Genomic DNA, 19,793 nt, shown 5'->3' on the forward strand with positions numbered 1-19,793 from the left:
ATTGTGACTTTCTTCTGCTCGTGGTTAAAATGATAGGATTGATGATAGGATTGCATTTAAGCAGATAACAGAGTTTTTTTAAAAATAGTAATATTTCTGTCGACAGCTTTGATTTGCTTAGGATTGGTATGTAGAATTTCTATGAAGCTTATTAGCCAATTTGGTTATTGCTATAGTAATACATGGTTAGGGTTCAGCAAGGAAGAACTTAAAGACTGTTCTGCTGAATCAACCCTAAATCTAAATTAATCCAGTGGTCCCCAACCTTTTTGGCACTAGGGACTGGTTTCGTGGAAGACAATTTTTTCACGAACCCGGGGGAGGCGGATGGTTTTATTTACTCACTCGCCCACCGCTTACCTCCAGCTGTGTGGTCTGGTTCCTAACAGGCCACAGACTGCTATCGGTTCCGGGGGTTGGGAACTCCTCCTCTATAATATGGTGGCCAATGAGATTAGCATTGTGGAAAACTCAGTGAGCATTATGTGCATCCTGGATGATCTAGAACACCCTTCCCTTGCTGGATGTCCTCTATAGATTTCTATACAAGAATTCTGGGGATTATTATTATTACAACACATAAAGAGATTATAGAAGAACTAGAATGACAGCCTTAAAATTGAGCTAAATTTAAATTGAGTTAAACACTAAATTTAATTTTGTGAATTTATTTTGTATACGCAAAATATTTATATTACCGCCTCTCTTGCAGGGCCTTTCCAAGCAGCGTACACAATTAAACAGTACATTTAAACTGAACACATAAAATACAGTAAAAAATGTGTGCACACCAGGAGGTACTATAGGTAAGCACCCCTGGTGGGGTTACAAGCAACTCAGAGTAGGATCATGATTTTTGTTTTAAAAGAACCTATTTAGGTTTGTGAAAGGAAGGTGGAAACATTGTCAAAATTCACTCTGGGCTTTTCTTCCTGTTCTATCTGTTCATGTTTACAGCAGGCACTTGCAGGCCTGAAAAAATTAAAGATTAAAATATAATCTTTAAAAATAACTGATGAATTTATTTTTTCCCAACCCTAACCCTGATGAAAGCATGTTTTATTCGGGGTGGGAGGGGGTGGGTCTCACTTATTCATTTATCTGCTGCCCCATCATGAAATGCTGAACTGAATAAAATCATTTCCAGTCTATGTCTAGTTTAATAGCAAAATTGTGCATGCTCTTTCTAGGGGGAAAGCATTCCAATCAATGGGAATTGCATTGAGAAGCCATTATTTATAGATGCATTAAATGCCTGCATTTTATTTTTAGAAATGCAAAGGATAGTCAGTGATCAACACTGTTGCTATGGGTGGGGAAAAACAACTGGTTTGCCCTGAAACCGGAAATAGGATGCCGAAAGGTATGATGTGAAGGGACACACTGATGAGGAAGGAGACCATAGCAACAAAAACAGACTGGAGATAAATACAGCAGAAAAAGGAAAGGAAGCCAAATATTAATCAGATGTAATACGTAATATTGTGATTAGTTTGGTTTTTGCTTAACAGTAGTGTGTGAATCTGGCCAATATACTTGTAAACCACAGTATATAGCTTAGTGGTATCTGTGAATTATTTACAAGCCAAGGTTAAACAAATTATGGTTTAATTTAATATTCGTTGTGCAGCTTGGTGCATGAGTAAAAAGGTAAAAGTTTCCCTGTCCAATAATGTCTGACTCATCTCTGTTTCTTGGATGAGGGAGCCAGCATTGTCCGAAGACATTTTCTGTGGTCATGTAGCCAGCATGAGATAATCTTTGTTGTCATTTTTTTACTGTACGCACACTGGCACACATTAAAAAATGAAACTTTGTTGCCTGCTCTCAAAAGTGTACACATACATAAAAGTACTTGTAGATATGCTCTATACATACCTATGTATATACCTACATCCTAACATAACATATAAATATTAATCACTCTTCATCTTGAATACCTAGCGGAAAGAGGAAGCTTGAGAGTTCACAAGGTTGATACTGTATGGAACAAAACTGTGACTGAATCTGGATGTTCTGCTTCGGATATCACAAAGCCTCTTCCCAGAAGGTAACAAGGAAAATAGGTTGTGAAGAGGATGTGTATCTTCTCAGACAATAAATACTGTGGACCCGGCTCAAGCAACGCTTATATGCCATGTCCTGGATAGAAGGGAGTGAACTGCCAATAATCTTTTCTGCTATCCTCACCCCTCTCTGCACCGCCTTTCTGTCCGAAGCAGTAATGCTTCCAAACCAGACAGTAATGCCATATGACAGGATGCTCTCGATCGTCCCTCTATAGAAAGTGGTAAGGAAAGGAGAAGGAAGATGTACTTTTCTCATGCGACGCAGAAAATGCAAGTGCTGTTCAGCTTGCTTCACCAGTATCTCTGTTTAGCATCCAAGCCAGCCTACTCATTAGCTACATACCATGTCTACACGCCAGAGGCACACCGAATGCTGTTACCTTCCCACCAAAGTGGTATCTATTGATCTACTTGTATTTGCATGCTTCCAAACTGATGGTTGGGGCAAGGACAGGAGCTCATTCCATTGCACAGACTTTTGGTCTTGAACCTGGTCTGTCAACAACTTTCTAGCTGACGAGCTCAGTATCTTTCACCACTGAGCCATCACTCCCCTTCATGAATGAGTACCAGCAGTCAAATTAAATGTGCAGTCTTCTCCCATCTATGGTTTGCCTCTACGGGTAATCCTCAACTTATAACCACAATTGATCCCAACATTTCTGTTGCTAGCAAGACAATTGTTAAGTGAGTTTTGTCGAATTTTACAACCTTTCTTGACACAGTTGTGTGAATCACTGCAGTTGTTAATTTACCGACATGGTTGTTAAGTGAATTTGGCTTCCTTATTGACTTTGCTTGTCAGAAGGTTGCAAAAGGTGATCCCATGACCCCAGGACACTGCAACCGTCATAAATATGTGCCAGTTGCCAAGCCTTCAAATTTTAATCACATGACTATGGGGATGCTGCAATTGTCGTAAGTTTGAAAAACAGTCATAAGTCACTGCCATTGTAACTTTGAATGGTTACTAAACGAATGATTGTAAGTTGAGGACTATCTGTATACAGTTGGAAACTCTTGGGTATTTTGATTGAATAACACACAGCCCCTTTTAAGACTCCTTGCCTTAGTCTTCAACAACTTTGCCTACAGGGCTTATTGGAAAACTGAGTTACCTAATCACAACACTTGAATGAATGTTTTATAAGCTCCAGGAACTGGAGAGAAGACACTGAAGAGGGAAGGAGAAATGCTATTTTTGATTTGCTTTTATCTTCTTCATTAAGTATGCATTTGTTAGTTTCAACTTCTGCTGGTTTGTGCTTTGATCAGTAATACTGTTACTTTTATGATGAAGGTTCTTGATATTTTCTTTTTTCCCCTCAAACTATTCATTGGGTTGATTTGAAGTCAGGAAGCAAAGTGAAGCAATCCTGTTTCATTTTTTGGGCTGAAGGTAAATAAGATGTGGGTAAATAATCAGTCAAATTCAAGATTGGTTTTTGCTAAGACACACCCAAAAATCACATCCCTTAGCTCTTCATGGGCTCAGTAACATCTGCATTTGAGGTGAAATAGATCCATAAGTAATGAATTACATTTGTCAGTTGATTAGTAGAATAGTTAGCTTTTGAAGTGACTTACAAAATGAAGACCAAAAAATCATCGTAACCATCTGCTCTAATCTGGTGCAGATGACTTAGACTATATTTCAGACACTCCCCACCCAGGATAGCCTTGGAACTGTATAGAGGGAACCCGTTGGTTGAGATCCCCTCTCAAAAAAGATTCAGATATTCAAAAACGTTCAGCGGTTTCCCCTGTTCAGTTGTGACTGACTCAAAGGGGCAGTGCTTCAATTCTCAGCCGAGGGAAAAATGTTTGTTTCATTGTGTGGCCAGCATCAAAATATGGAACATAGTAACCTTTCTCACTAAAGCAGTATCTATTTATCTACTCACATTTGCATGCTTTTGAACTGCTAGGGTGGTAGGAGCTGGGATGAGTTATGGGAGCTCACCCCATCACGCAGCACTCAGGTCTCAAACGCATACTGTCAGTTTTTCAGCTGGCCGGCTCAGCGTCTTAACCGCTAAGCCATCGAAACCTTAGATATTTATAGGCTGTATCACTTCCAACCTCCCCCACCCCATGGTGGGCAACCCATGATGAGCCAAAGCTTAGGGTCCTGCTGAATGTTTCCCAGTAATGGTATCCAATTTCAGACTCATGTTGTCCCTGGTGAGGAGGGGTCATATTTAGCTGTCATTTAACAGGTACTGATACCGTTGGCGCACTTTAAATGTCTAGGTAATATCAACCTGCTTATAGCTCCATGTCATCTAGAGTGGTACCTTGGTACACAACTGCTCTGAAACTCATCAAATTTGGTAGTCAATATATTTTGACGTGAAAATTTTATCCCCGTACTTATCGTTTGTTTGATACCCAACACACAAGCTAAACTTGTCGATGTCGGCTGCCTTGTAACTCACTGCATTATTGTTTATGAGAAAAAATTCATCCAGTACTCATTGTTTTTGGTACTCATCATGCCTTCTGAACCCAATTAACTATGAGTACTGAAGTACCACTGTATATTCTTGAAATCTGCAATCTCTGGCAGATATCTGTTTCATTACTTAAGATTTTTAAAGTGAAGAATTGAATTTGGGATCCTCCCACTGATTAAATTTTAAGTTTACCACCCAATATCTGGACCAGTGGAGTTGGGAACCTCAGTGAGGGTCTACTAATGAAAGAGATACGGAAAACCTAACAGCTAAAGCGGTGTGTTAGACAGAGGACGTGGGTCAGATGACTGAAGGGGAAATAGAAATGCCTTATGAGCTGTCTCGTCTATCAATAACATGGAGACCAAGGATAGAGAGGAAGAAGATGAAATCTACAAATATGGGCATGCTCAGCTTCTACCGGCAAGTACTTCTAGATGTTCCCAATTTATAGAATTCTCATAGTCCCATATCAAAATTATGGGTGTAGAGACGTAACAACTCTATTAGGATTGGGGAGAATGAACTAAGCATACAAATCCGCCACAGTGAGAAAAACACTTGGCTTATGCTACCTTTGCAGCTTTTTGAAACAGACACCCACAGGGTCCAATGCTGTGCAGGGTCCAAAATTACAAAAGTAGAGTTATATCATTGTCATATGAGCTTCGCCTCTTTCGTTCATGCTTGCGATGTTTCTATGACTATACAAAAGGAGTATGGCCTGCATCTGGATGGTGAGAATACTGCTTCTGTCATTTGACAGCCCTTCCTGCAAGGGCTGAATAAATATGAGTTATAATACTACAATAACAGAGTTGGAAAGGACCTTGGAGGTCTTCTTGTCCAACCCCCTGCTCAAGCAGGAGACCCTCTACAATTTCGGACAAATAACCTCCAGTGCTGGAGCACCCATAACTTCTGGAGGCAAGTTGATCCACTGATTACTTGTTCTGTCAGGAAACGTCTCCTTAGTTCTAGATTGGTTTTCTCCTTGATTAGTTTCCATCCATCGCTTCTTGACCTGCCTTCAGGTGCTTTGGAGAATAGCTTGACCCCCCCTGTTCTTTGTCGCAGTCCCTTACATATTGGAACACTGCTTTGATGTCTCTGCTATCATATCAATAGATCTTGACTTGTTTTGATTAGATCCATAACCCAGTTAGGAATTTAAACCACCTGAAGAAATGAGAGAACATTTTAGAAAGATGGATTTAAGAATTGTTTTGACATCACTGTTGCACATCCAGGAACCTATAGGGCTTAGAACCATTTTATTTCTTATTTATTTATTTATTGGTTCGATTTATATGCCGCCCTTCTCCGGAGACTCAGGGCGTTAAGCAATAGCCTTCATACTTTTGTATATACCTGCTTAGTAGGGCTTTTGGCCCCCCCAAGCGGTGTTCTATTTTATACAAAATCAGCTTATTGCCCCCACAATCTGGGTCCTCATTTTACCTACCTCGGAAGGATGGAAGGCTGAGTCAACCTTGAGCCTGGTGAGATTTGAACTTGCAGTGATTGCAGACAGCTGGCAGCTAAGTGCTACTTAAGTGCTACTTAACAGCACTTCAGTCCGCTGCTCCACCAAGGCTCCTATGTCCAGCCATCTTCAATTTCTTGGTGTGTTAGAACTCTAATTCTTAGAACAGGTGAATATGCTGAAGCAGAAACCAAGGTAGGAGGTATGCCTGCCCTTAGTATCTCAAGGAATTTGGAAAATAGAAGTAGTCTTTGACTTGTGACCACAATTGGAACAGAACTTCCTATTGCTAAGTAATGTGGTCGTTAAGTGAGTTTCTTAGCTGTGGTCATTAAGTGAATCCCTCTTTACTTAGTTGGTTGGAAATTTGCCAATGGTGATCACATGACCCCAGGACACCGCAATCATAAATACATAGCAGTTGTCAAGTGCCTGAAATTTGATCACATGACTGTGGGGGTACAGCAACGGTCATAAGTGCAAGAACCAGTTGTAAGTCACTTTGAATAATTATTAATCGAATGGTTAGAAGTCAAGGACTTTATTTTGAATATCCCTCTATTCTGTGTTGGTCAAACTCTGCCTCAAGAAGTATATTAAGATTTAATAGATGCTTACATTTTAAGGTAGATTTAGAGAAACTGGAACAAATAGAGGAACAGTAAGGATGATCAGGGAGAAATTGAGGGAAACAGGCTTGAAGAAAGACTGGGAAGCAGGCTTGTAAATCACTTTTTAAGAACCTGAAGGAGTGTTGCATAGAAGAAAATTATCCTTACTTTAAAAAAAAAAACCTTTCTATTGTTGTATAGTGCAAGAAACAGATTCACTTAGAGCTGGGTTTCCCAGTGTTGTTGATTTTAAGATGTTCCCCATGGCTGGCTGGGGAATTCTGCGAGTTGAAGTTCACACATCTTAAAATCGCCAACATTGGGAAACCCTGAGTTACAGGACGAGATTCATTTAGTTAAATGTTAAGAAAAACTTCCAGAAATAGTAAAAGCAGGTTGACAGTGGAACTAATTGTTGAGGGAGTTGATGGGCTTCTTTCTATGGGGACGGTTATTTAAAGCAGGAGCTGGACAGCCATCTGTCACAGATGCTTTCCTTTGAATTTCTCCCTGAACAGAAGGGTGACTCCTTCCAATATTATGATTCTAGTGTTCAAACTTAAACCTCATGGTTATTGCTTAAGATTTGTATTGCAAAGGCAGCCTTAGACATCTAGTTAAGGTATGATGTATTAGCTGATATGAAAGTAATTATGAACCATATTTACATGAAGTGTATCCTGCTGTTCATAAAACTGATGGTGTATATTGCCTCAATATGCTATGGAAAACAATACATAAAAAGGTTGCAAATGATCATCAAATCCCTAGAGTTGGAACAGACTATTTAGAGCATCAAATCCAACCTCCTGCTTAGTGTTGATTTCTAAATTTAAAGCATCCCTCACAGATATCTTTCCATGTTACTAGATCACAGTTGATTAATTCAACCCCTTTGAAAACTAAAACAATTTCAGGTTAGTTACCAATGTTGCAAAATTTTTTGAATAAATGAATAAATAAACAATTGTCTTTTTTTAAAAAAAAATAAAAATCTGCTTTTGGTTAATTCAATATTACTTTTAAAACAGTTGATGTGTTCATATTAGGTTGAATTGTACATAATTAAACTAATTCCTGTAATTCCAGATTTTCCATTGAAGAGCACTGAAAAACTAAAGCATATATTTTCTTTGGATTAGTTACATTTGAAAATAAGGGAAATTGCAATGACTGAAAAATTAACATTTCATTTTTGAAAAAAAAATAATTAAGGATATTTTAATACCATTTCTTAGGTATATTAGTAAAGAAAAAAATTCATCTGTACACATGCCATCTTAAGTAATAAAGAAGCATAATGTTTTTTAAGAGAAACTTGATTTTGCTTTTAAGTATTTTTTAAAATACAAAATTGGAAAGTACAGTTTAGACCATTAGATCTGACTCTTCCTTCACAAACTTTGCTGTTCTGTTAGTTTCATTTTTAAAAATAATAATCTAAATAGCATAAAAACATATCAATAAAATTACAGTATTACAATTTGATTACTTAGTTTTTAAAGGAAAGACAAATATCTTTTCATTGCTTATATTCATCTGCAGGGCTTACTTTGGAGAAAAATCACAAATTTTAACTGGATGAAGATTCTCCCCAAGGTATATTTTGAATGCTGAAATCAAAGCTCCCAATAATTCTTCTGCTTAATTTTGATTTATCATATACTATGTTCACTTATTTTCTTTGTATTTTTTTCTTGTTTTCTTGCTAAGTTAAGCAGTGAGCCATAGACATTTCTGAAGCTGGGTTTATACCCTTGCTTAAGTCATAATTTATTTTATCTATGTTTTTACAAATAAGCTACAGTGACTATTATGTTTGTTATGTTTATTATATTTGTATACCGCCCTTCTCCCGAAGGACTCGGGGCGGTGAACAGCCAGCAGATAAAATACAGAAAATACAAAAATTAAAGCAATATTAAAAACCAATTAAATTAATTTGGCCACAGTTAAAACACTCCCATATTAAAACCCATAATTTAGCAATTTAAAATTAAAGCAATTTAAAAAGTATGGTCAGGTCAGCCTGGCTTGATGAAACAAAAAACGTCTTTAAGGCACGGCGGAAAGTGTGCAGATCTGGGATCCGCCGTATCTCTGGGGGCAACTCGTTCCAGAGGGTAGGTGCCCCCACAGAAAAGGCTGTCCCCCTGGGGGCTGCCAGCCGACATTGTTTGGTCGATGGCACCCTGAGGAGCCCCTCTCTGTAGAAGCGTACTGATCGGTGGGAGGCTATTGGCGGCAGAAGGCGGTCTCGTAAATACCCGGGTCCTAAGCCATGGAGCGCTCTAAAGGTGGTAACCAATACCTTGAAGCGCACCCGGAAGACCACCGGGAGCCAGTGCAGCTCGCGCAGGAGAGGTGTTACATGGGAGCGCCGAGTTGCCCCCATCACCACCTGCGCGGCCGCATTCTGGACCAGTTGGAGCCTCCGGGTGCTCCTCAAGGGGAGCCCCATGTAGAGAGCATTACAGTAGTCCAAGTGGGACGTGATGAGGGCATGAGTGACGTGCATAAGGCATCTCGATCCAGAAAGGGACGCAACTGGTGGATCAGGCGAACCTGATAAAAAGCCCCCCTGGCCACAACCATCATATGCTCTTCCAAAGACAGCCGTGTATCCAGGAGGACACCCAAATTGTGAGCCCTCTGTGGGGGCCAACGACTCGCCCCCAAAATCAGCGATGGTACCAACTGACTATATCGGGATGCCGGAAGCCACAGCCACTCGGTCTTGGACAGGTTGAGCCTGAGCCTGTTTCTCCCCATCCAGATCCGCACAGCCTCCAGGCACCGGGACATCACATCAAGGGCATCGTTGGGGTGGTCCAGGGTGGAAATGTACAGCTGAGTATCATCAGCGTACAGATGACACTTCACCCCGAAACCACGGATGATCTCACCCAGCGGCTTCACATAAATGTTGAACAGAAGGGGTGAGAGAACCGACCCTTGCAGTTCTCTCACAAGGTGCCACGAGGTCGATCTCTGTCCCCCTGTCAACACGAACTGCGACCGGTCGGAGAGGGAGGAGAACCACCGCTACACGGTGCCCCCTATCCCCAACCCCTCCAGTCGGCGCAGCATGATACCATGGTTGATGGTATCAAAAGCCACCGAGAGATCTAATAGGACCAGGACAGAGGAACAACCCCTCTGTCCCGAGCCCTCCAGATATCATCCACCAACACGACCAATGCCGTTTCCGTGCTATGCCCAGGCCTGAAACCCGACTGAAACGGATCTAGATAAACCGTTTCCTCCAGGAACCGGGGAAACACTCTCGCCACCACACTCTCAACAACCTTCGCCACAAAGCAAAGGTTGTTGAGACTGGCTGTTTGACTGAATTCAAACAGTGTGCTAAACCAAAACCAAGTAAACCTCAACCTGGTTTGGTGTGTTATGTGATTTCATCTGCCTGTCCAGTTACATATTTTCTAATCTTCTTTTACAAATAAAACAGTTCCAATTCAGTAGCATTTCATGTAGTGTTATGACATGTACAGTACTCTCCTGTCAAGATCCCTAGTTGAACGCATTACATGAGAATAACCCAAAATTTGTGCATTAGTACTGCATTGCAGGATCTTACAACTTCATAAGATAGAGTAGCATCCATTATTAAGTATATCGGCCAGCCTGAGCTGCCAGACCCTAATTTTTAGTTCCATGACAGTGCTAGATGTATCCTTAGTATATGTTCATTAGCAACCCTTTCTTTCAAGTTAAAAATGAAACTTGGCAGAAGGTTGTACATAAGTAATGGTAAAGCAGTCCCTGTGGATTTTACTCCGCTACTCTGCCAACTAGAGGGCACATTGCTCATCTCTGTTTTAAAGCCATTGAGCCAGTGCTGTCCAAATATATTTCCGCAGTGATATGACCAGCATGACGTCACGGAGCGCTGTTAGCTTTCCACTGAAGTGGTACCTATTTGTCTACTTGCATTTGAATGGTTTCGAACTGCTAAGTTGGCAGGAGCTGGGGCAAGGACGGGAGCTCGCCCCGTTGTGTCGCACTCGGATCTTGAAAATCTGCTGCTGGCTTCCCAGCCGACAAGCCCATCGTCAACTTTTATAATAAAGCTATAAATCAACATGAACCTGAATTTTGTACCCCTGACAGTCTTTGCAGTAGCATATGCTTTACGAATCCCACTGTCTCGGTTCTTTTTCTGATTAACACATTTTATTAAAAGGCAAACACAGAATAGAATAGAATAGAATAGAATAGAATAGAATAGAATAGAATAGAATTTTTTATTGGCCAAGTGTGATTGGACACACAAGGAATTTGTCTTGGTGCATATGCTCTCAGTGTACACAAAAGAAAAGATACGTTCATCAAGAATCATAAGGCACAACACTTTATGATAGTCATAGGGTACAAATAAGCAATCAAATCATATTAGGAAACAGTCAATATAAATCGTAAGGATACAAGCAACAAGGTTACAGTCATAAGTGGGAGGAGATGGTGATAGGAAGGATGAGAAGATTAATAGTAGTTTAGACTTAGTAAATAGTTTGACAGTGTTGAGGGAATTATTTGTTTAGCAGAGTGATGGCGTTTGGGGAAAAAACTCTTCTTGTGTCTAGTTGTTCTGGTGTGCAGTGCTTTATAGCGTCGTTTTGAGGGTAGGAGTTGAAACAGTTTATGTCCAGGATGTGAGGGGTCTGTAGATATTTTCAGAGCCCTCTTTTTGACTCGTGCAGTATACAGGTCCTCAATGGAAGGCAGGTTGGTAGCAATTGTTTTTTCTGTAGTTCTAATTATCATAATATAATTATAATTATGTTAGAGCAACTGGTCAATAGTCATTCAATTCCTTAATGGTGGGCTTCTTCGGCACTGGGATGATAGTAGAGCGTTTGAAGCAAGAAGAAACATAGCACATCTCTAGCGATTTATTGAAGATACAAGTGAAGATGGGGACCAATTGGTCAGCACAGACTTTTAAGCAAGAAGGAGTTATCTTGTCTGGGCTTGGAGCTTTTCCTGGCTTTTGTCTGTGAAATAGGTCTTGCACTTCCTTTTCTATGATCACTAGGGGTTGTGAACCCAATGGGATGAGGTCAGTTGTAGGAGGTTTGGCTGTTGTTAGTGTGTCTGAGATGGGGGTTGTGGAGATAGGTGGCTGTAGTTTCCTTTCAAATCTGCAGTAAAACACATTCAGGTCATCTGCCAGTTGCCTGGGAAGGAGGTTTGCCATAACTAGTGATATTTTACATTTGTAGAAGGGAAAGAGAAGGCAGGTTGGTAATTCAGATGCATGTTCTGTGTGAGATAGGTGACAAGTACATTACCAATTAACAATTGTAGGATGTTAAAAACCTACTGCGGCAGTTGCAACCGTTTTTAGATTGCCTTAAACGTTGTGCGCTTCAGTAGCCTCCCAATTGTTAAAGCCTAATTTTTTCCCAAAATTGTAACCTTGAGGTTTGCCACACAGTAACCTCTGATATTCCTTTGTTTTTATTCATTGCAATAAGATTGTACAATTTGACTTTTTCTGATTAGTTTTTCTGATTACCAGAAGCCTAGCCGCTTCTCTGTCATGCCTTCTGGAGAAAGATACTGGCTGCTATCTTGGCTAACGTTTATCTTTTTCCAGGTCAGGTGGGCACACTTGCAAGCAAACCATTTTTGTTTTCTAAAAAAAAAATATTTTAATATCATGGGCTAGGAGGGCATTCTTGTAAATAAGGCTCCTAGAAGATCATACTTGTCTATTGAATATGTTGGCTTCCTATTTATTTTTTTAAAAAATGAATTTATTTAATTTGAAAAAAATAAAATAAGCAAGTGGACAGGAAGACTGGCAGGCACCAAGAGAGGCCAATGGCATGCTGGATGCCCTATGAAGGAAATCCCAGATTCCTTATTTTTAAACTCTGTTTCTTCAAAGAAAGAAGACTAAACAGTGGTTGAAATTGATCGTTGTGTTCATTTTAAAGCATACTTAAAAATTCTCTCTCTGTGTGTCTGTGTGTTATTGCAATCTGACCTTTTTGTGCTTTGAAGCAACCAAGAACATTTATAAGTAGATCCTGCTTACTTTGAGTAAGATGTATTGCTCTGTTCTGTGGCATATTTCCTATTTTGCAAGCTCAGAGAAGGCTAGGCCAAGGGGAAATACTTGGTTGCAGAAGGCATGAGACTTTGCTGGGGAAAATACATAGTCTCCACTGAGGTTCTAAATTAAAACAAATCTGTTTTTTAAAATGTTTTAAAATCCTTTGATATGTCATGAGAGAGCCACATCATCTCTGTAGCCTTTTGTAAGATCTTCTGAAGTATCGACTGTTTTTAATTGAATATCTATTTAATGTAAAACAAAAAGAAAACTATTTGTGACGTGGCACAAAGTTCTCCAGAGGTGTCCACCCTTTGCAATTGAATATCGCACTAGAAAGAAGAGCATTCTTAGAGGATCATTTTGTTTCTCTAAAAACAATTCTCACTCCATTCCGGTTGCTTATATTTTCAGGTCAGTGTTTGCATTGCTGGTTGTTTCTTGCCCTCTTCACCAACAATTTTAAAACAATGATTGCGGAAGATAGGTGCAATAGTAGGAAATCATTGGGGGATTACAAAGTTATTGCCATGGTTTCCTACAGTAGAGATGTAGGAAGTTATGCTCTGGAATTAACAGAGCATATTTCTACATTGGAAGAATGGGACTACAAAGCAAATTAAGTTGCTTAAGGCCTGTTGCCTAAGCAACTCTTATTTGCCAATGTGACAAAGCTTCCGTCTTTTCCGCAGCAAGTTGTAAAAGATATAACTGAGGAAGAATTGTAGAATTAGATCTGTACATTGATAATGCATTTCAGACCATATTGTCTTTATGGGAGAAAAAAAGAAAGCAATTATTTACTTCTCCCTGTTAGATTGAGTACAGGTAATCCTCAACGTACAACAGTTCGTTTAGTGACTGTTCAAAGTTACAACTGCACTCAAAAAAGGGACTTACAAATGTTTTTCATGCTTATAACTGTTGCAGGATCCCCATGGTCATGTGATCAAAATTCAGACCCTTGGCCACTGATTCATATTTATGACCATGTCCCTGGGTCATGTGATCCACTTTTTGCGACCTTCTGACAAGCAAAGTGAATGGGGAAGTCAGATCCACATAACAACCCTGTTAATAACTTAACAACTGCACTGATTCACTTAACAAATGTGGCAAGAATGGTTGTAAAATGGGGCAAAACTCACTTAACAAATGTCTCACTTAGCAACAGATATTTTAGGCTCCGTTGCGGTTGTAAATCAAGGACTACCTGTGTATTGATGCAATTACTTGGAAATTCTGTTTGGGGAAATATTTTCTGCATTTCTTGTACAGTAGAACCTCTGGCTATGACCATAATTCATTTCATAACTTTCATCGCAACCTGATTTGGTCATGACCTGAACTTAATTTTGGAAATTTGTCGCTTACAAAAAAAAATGGCGCAGAAGGGGAAATCGGCCGTGGAAAAAAAATTTGTGAATTTTTTGGTCGGAACCTGATTTGGTTGTGGTCAGAAGCCTTCATGACCAGAGGTTCTACCGTATGTGGTCACAGTACATTGGTGAAGTGTGAGATCTTCCATAGTCATGAAATAACCCACTGATATTTGAGTGTTCTGCCCCAGCTATGGACCCCAAAGAACGCAGCACACACAAAGTCTGTACAAACTTTAGTTTACTAAATTAAACTAGTTTTTTTTCCAAACAAAGGCTGTTAATTAACTTTCTTAACAGCCTACAAGAAAACAAAGAATAAATAATCTTAATCTTACTATGGTTGACAGAAAGCCCATAAGTAATTTGCAGAGAACTAAGATCAAGGCACAAAGGTATGTGAACTAAGTTGTTCCCTGCAAATTGCTTCAGTCGGCGTTCCTCCTTAAATAGGCTAAGGGAGTGGCCAATTAGCCCCAAGCCTTACTCTCGAGGAGACCTCCTCCTGAGGAGCCACTCCTGCCTTTTGGCAACTCTGCGCGCCTGTGCATCGAGAAGAGGCTCCTCCTCTTCGTCCTCTTCACTTAAGGGAGCTTCTGGAGGTTCTAAGCCCCTGGCTGAATCCCCGCCTCTGGCACCACATCTTCTCCAGCCTCATTATCTGACTCGAGTGCCAGCTGCACAGGCTGCTGCCACAGCACCACACCAGCCTCCTCGCTGTCCGAATCAGCCACCAGCCGCACAGGCCGCGTACGGGCCACAACATTGAGAACAAAGATTGGTTGAACTTGGTATGGATTGGATTCTGTCCATTTAGCAATAGCACTTAGACTTATATACTGTCTCATAGTGCTTTACTGCAGGGGTCCCCAACCCCCAGGCTACAGCCCACTACTGGGCTGCGGCCTGTTTAAAAACAGGCCGTGCAAATGGCGGGCGAGCACATATGGGAAGCTCCCCTCATGCAATCGGTGGTTCCCCTCGCACACAAAGGTCCTGCCACTCTCAGGGAACTATCCCCTCTTCTCCCTGCTGGGCCGCCAAACCAGAAAGGTCAGGGACCGCTGCTTTACAACACTCTGAGCAGGTTACGAAGTCAGCCTATTGCCCCCAGCAATCTGGGTCCTCATTTTACCGACCTCAGAAGGTTGGAAAGCTGAGTCAACCTTGAGCTGGTCAAGATCGAACTCCTGGCAGTCAGCAGAATTTGCCTGCAATACTGCATTCTAACCACTGCGCCACCACTGTTCCTTCACATTAATCTGGAATTCCTTCAATGTTAGCTGAATGTAGACTGCAGAACCTTCATTTAAAGATTTATCCAACTAATACCCTGTTTCCCTGAAAATAAGACATCCCCCTGATAATAAGCCCAATCGGGCTTTTGAGCGCATGCGCTAAAATAAGCCTCCCCCCCAAAAAAATAATCCCTCCCCTTTAAACGCAGAGCTGGATATCAGGTAAGACAGCACACACGCCCCAAAATAATAAGACCTCCCCGAAAATAAGGCCAAGCACTTATTTCGGGGTTCAAAAGAAATATAAGACAGGGTCTTATTTTCGGGAAAACACGGTATGTGGATTCATTAAGTAAAACAGATTTCTTCTCTCCACCTTATTTTTTTTCTAACTGTGAAAGTGGAGAGTGAAAGATCATGTCTTGCAACCAGTAGTAGAATCCACTGACTCCCACCTCGGGTGACTTTGGGTCTTAACATCATCTGATTCTATATCAGTTAATAATATTTTGGAAGGAGCGGGGGGAATAGTATCCAAAGGTATCTGGGCATTGTACAGATAGTGCACAATGTACGACCACAGTTGAGCCCAGAATTTCTGTTGCTAAGTGAGACAGCTGTTAAGTGAGATTTGCCCTATTTTACAACCTTTCTTACTACAGTTGTTAAGTCAATCACTGCAGTTGTTGCGTTAGTAACACAAGTGAAACTGGCTTCCCCGTCTGACTTTGCTTGTTAGAAGGTCACAAAAGGGCTGTCACAAATATGACTCTGGGACTCTGCAACCGTCACACAGGCATATCTGTTGCCAAGCATTCAAATTTTGATCATTTGAACCACGGGGATACTACAACAGTTGTTAAGTGTAAACAATGGTCCTAAGTCCCTTTTTTTCAGTGACGTTGCAACTTTGAAAGGTCACTAACGAACCGTTGTAAGTCGAGGACCACACGTACGGTGTTTTGGATTTGATTCAGAAAAAGTGATTCATCAACGTAGCATGCGTCTGAAACTCTTTAAGTGAGTCAGGCTCAGACAGGTGCCGTTTGCAGCCATTGGTACAATTTTTGGAATTGAATCTAAACTGCTGCACAGCTTTAATACACACGCATGCAAATGACTAGCATGTGGGTATATAAAAGGATTTTATTTGATGGGTTATTTTATCTTTTTGGCATTTATACTGTGATCATCCTTCAGCAAATGTAATTGTGATAATCTCTGTTTTGCAATAATATTTGGAGAGAAGCGAGTTACATACCCACTGCAGCAATGCAAACTAAGCGGAGTCCTTTTTCAGTTTTTCAAGATTACCGATTGGTTTTGTCAGTTTACCTAATTTGGGGAAAGCAAATTCAATAAAAAGGCAAAAATATTGGAGGAAATATTTTTGTTGTTAGATATTGTAATGGAAAATTTGGACGAAACAAAAGGAGGTGGCAGATAAATAGAGCCTCATAATTTGCTGTTAATAGGATTTTTGAGTCACCTGGTATGTAAGCTGTTCACTCCATTCCAGCTCTTGATATTCAGATGTTTATACCTCAGATCTAAATAGGTTGCTGAAATAATTTTGCCAAGCCAATTTAAAATTTCACTGATTTACTAGCAAATTGTTTTCCACAGTAGGTGTTTTCAGAGCATATATGAGCTGCGATTTATAAAGATAAAATAGAAAGAGAGGAGATAAACTGATTGTTTATATGTCTTCCCTCTTCCCTACCTGCTATCTTTGCTTCTAGTTTGATTTAGCATTATACTGAACTTTATGATTAAGATGGATTGCGATTAGTTTGAAACAAGGATTTTTTTTAATTAAAAAAAAATAGAAGCAAAACTTAAAACGTGCCTGAGGTTTTAGAAAGGGATGTTTTGAGTCACCAGTATTTTTCTTGATTTGTTCCCATCTCCATGCACCATTTATTCCCTCTGGTTTACAGCAGAGATCATCAAGTAGAGGCACTCACAATGCATGATCATGTCCGTGGAACCCCCAAATTAAATATAAACTATTTTTGATAGCCGTAGCAGGCAAGTTTTGCAAACTTCAAGTGAAAAATCAAGCTTTTCAAGATACTGTGTGTGCATACATGAGATTCTGTGCATTGCCAAAATCTCACAATATTTAAAGATTTTGCAACAGTTTCACCCTTGTTAGTGTTTAGTATTTTGGCACTCATCTCTGAAATATTCTGCTAAATCCTGGTTTACTAATCTTGATTACAGTGATTATAGGCATTACAGTTACTTCCTTGTTGTGGTTTAAAAATGCTTTATGTCTATCAAAACAAAATAGGCATGCAAAATGTCCCATCGTTGAATGTTTTTACCCCAAAATAAACTGTTCTGATTTTGGAATAAATTACTGTATTCCAAGTACAGGAAGTGCTCAGTTTACAACCAATTGTTTACCAACTATTCAGAGTTACAACTGAAAAAAGTTAATTACTTTTGTGTGATCATCATTTCCAACCTTCCCAGCCAACTTCCAACGAGCAGAGTCAAGGGGGGGAGGGGAGAAGCCAGATTCATTTAACAACTATGTGATTCACTTAACAGCTGCAATGATTCACTTAACAGTGAGGGCAAAAAAGGTCATAAAATAAGGCATGACTCACTTAACAATTGTGATTAAATTAAATTAAACAATTAGCAATTAAAATTCTGGTCCTAGTCATAGTCATATGTCGAGGATTATCTATATTACAAAAGGGGTCAGATCTCAAAATCAACCAATCCATGGGTCAGCAACATCGTGGGACACTCAGATTGGTTCATTCCCTGGTTGGAATAGTCCAGTCTAGGGATGGAACATTGCATGACGTTTTACATGTCCCTACTTACCGTATTTTTTGGAGTATAAGACGCACCGGAGTATAAGACGCACCTACCTTTTTTGGTTGCTGTTTTTTTAAGTTTTTTTTTTTATTTTTTAGACAAATACACATACAAACATACAATGTATTTTCTTTGAAAAGAGTGTTTGGCTGGTTCACAAATTTAAACAGTGTTTAGTCATTTTAATTAAATTTACAATTTCTATATTTTTTTTTTGCCATATTTATTCCTCATCTATTTTTTTAAACCAATATTACCCTTCATTCTCATCTCTAATCTTAATCAAATTCAATTTTTCCCTTCTATTCTATATTATACCCCTTCCCATTGTCATCTATTTTTATATCCATCCTCACATTGGTTAATTATTTAATATTACAATTGTTTAATACAAATTCAACATTTTTATATAAATCAATTAGTTATAACTATGTTTTTTGTATATTAATCAATATGAACATGAATATTCCAATTATTTCCATGCAATCCAATTTCTTACAAATCAATTAATTATATTTACCAATAATAATAAACCAAATAATTTTCCCCATATATTCCTCCAAACCACAACTTAACCATTTCTGCTTTCAACACAATATACAATTAATAGTATCTCAATTATTACAATTCCCTAGTTAAATAGAGCTTTTTTTCTTTTGTGTTTTAAAATCTTGAACTCTCTTCTTTTGCCCTAAATTTCCCATTGTTTGCATCTACCTTTTTTGGTGAGAAAAAAGAAAAAGAAATCTCTCTCTGCCTCATTTTGTCATGTTGCAACAAAGAACCTGCTTTACTTTCAGTTTCATTTTTTCAGCATAGCTAGGGGGGAAAAAATCTGCTCCAGCACTTTTTGCAGCAAGCAGGAGAGCCCTGCGCAAAACAGCTGAGAGCAAATCAGCTGAGAGTCGGGAGGACGATCTAATCAACTTGTGCTAATTAACCTATGCTGAAGCTGAAAGGGGCTATTTTTTCTTGCTGTTTGCTTGCAAGAAGGTAACTGCTGCGAAGCACAGGCCAAAGGGTGGGGGCCAGTGGGTGGGCAGGGCTACATTCGGTGTATAAGATGCACCTAAATTTTCACCCCCTTTTGGGGGGTAAAAAGGTGCATCTTATACTCCGAAAAATACGGTAATACCTTAAGGGATGTGGTGGTTCAGTGGTTAAGATGCTGAGCTTGTTGATTGAAAGGTCGGTAGTTCAGTGGTTCGAATCCCTAGTGCCGCATAATGGGGTGAACTCCCGTTACTTGTCCCAGCTTCTGCCAACCTAGCAGTTCAAAAGCACATAAAAATGCAAGTAATAAAATAGGGATCACCTTTGGTGGGAAGGTAACAGCGTTCCGTGCTCCTTTGGTGTTTAATCATGCCAGCCACATGACCACGGAGACGTCTTTGGACAGCGCTGGCTTTTCGGCTTTGAAACGAAGATGAGCACCGCCCCCTAGAGTCAGGAACGACTAGCACATATCTACGAGGGGAACCTTTACCTTTACTTTACGTAATACCTAGCAGTTCAAAAGCATACAAGTGTGAGTAGATTAATAGTTAATTAATAGGTACCACTTTGGTGGGAAGGTGACAGCATTCCGTGTGCCTTTGGTGTATAGCCATCCTGGCCACATGACCACAGAAATT

At 39.8% G+C, this 19,793-nt stretch overlaps 1 protein-coding gene across 14 annotated transcripts in view; it reads left to right on the forward strand.

The window, feature by feature from the left end:
* ZNF532 (zinc finger protein 532) overlaps positions 1–19,793 on the forward strand; it is a 72,614-nt gene that overhangs the window by 11,195 nt on the left and 41,626 nt on the right. For 2 of the 14 annotated variants that reach the window (XM_087885612.1, XM_087885616.1), the window contains exon 1: positions 8,173–8,221. The exons of the other annotated variants lie outside the window; for them this stretch is intronic. The gene's annotated coding sequence lies outside the window, so the exon portion shown is untranslated. Of the gene's footprint in view, positions 1–8,172; positions 8,222–19,793 lie in introns of those variants that run through there. 14 annotated transcript variants of the gene reach the window in all.

This window comes from Pantherophis guttatus, chromosome 2, assembly GCF_059756535.1.
Source record: "Pantherophis guttatus breed Tessera chromosome 2, ASM5975653v1, whole genome shotgun sequence".
In the NCBI taxonomy this organism is placed as follows: Eukaryota; Metazoa; Chordata; class Lepidosauria; order Squamata; family Colubridae; genus Pantherophis; species Pantherophis guttatus.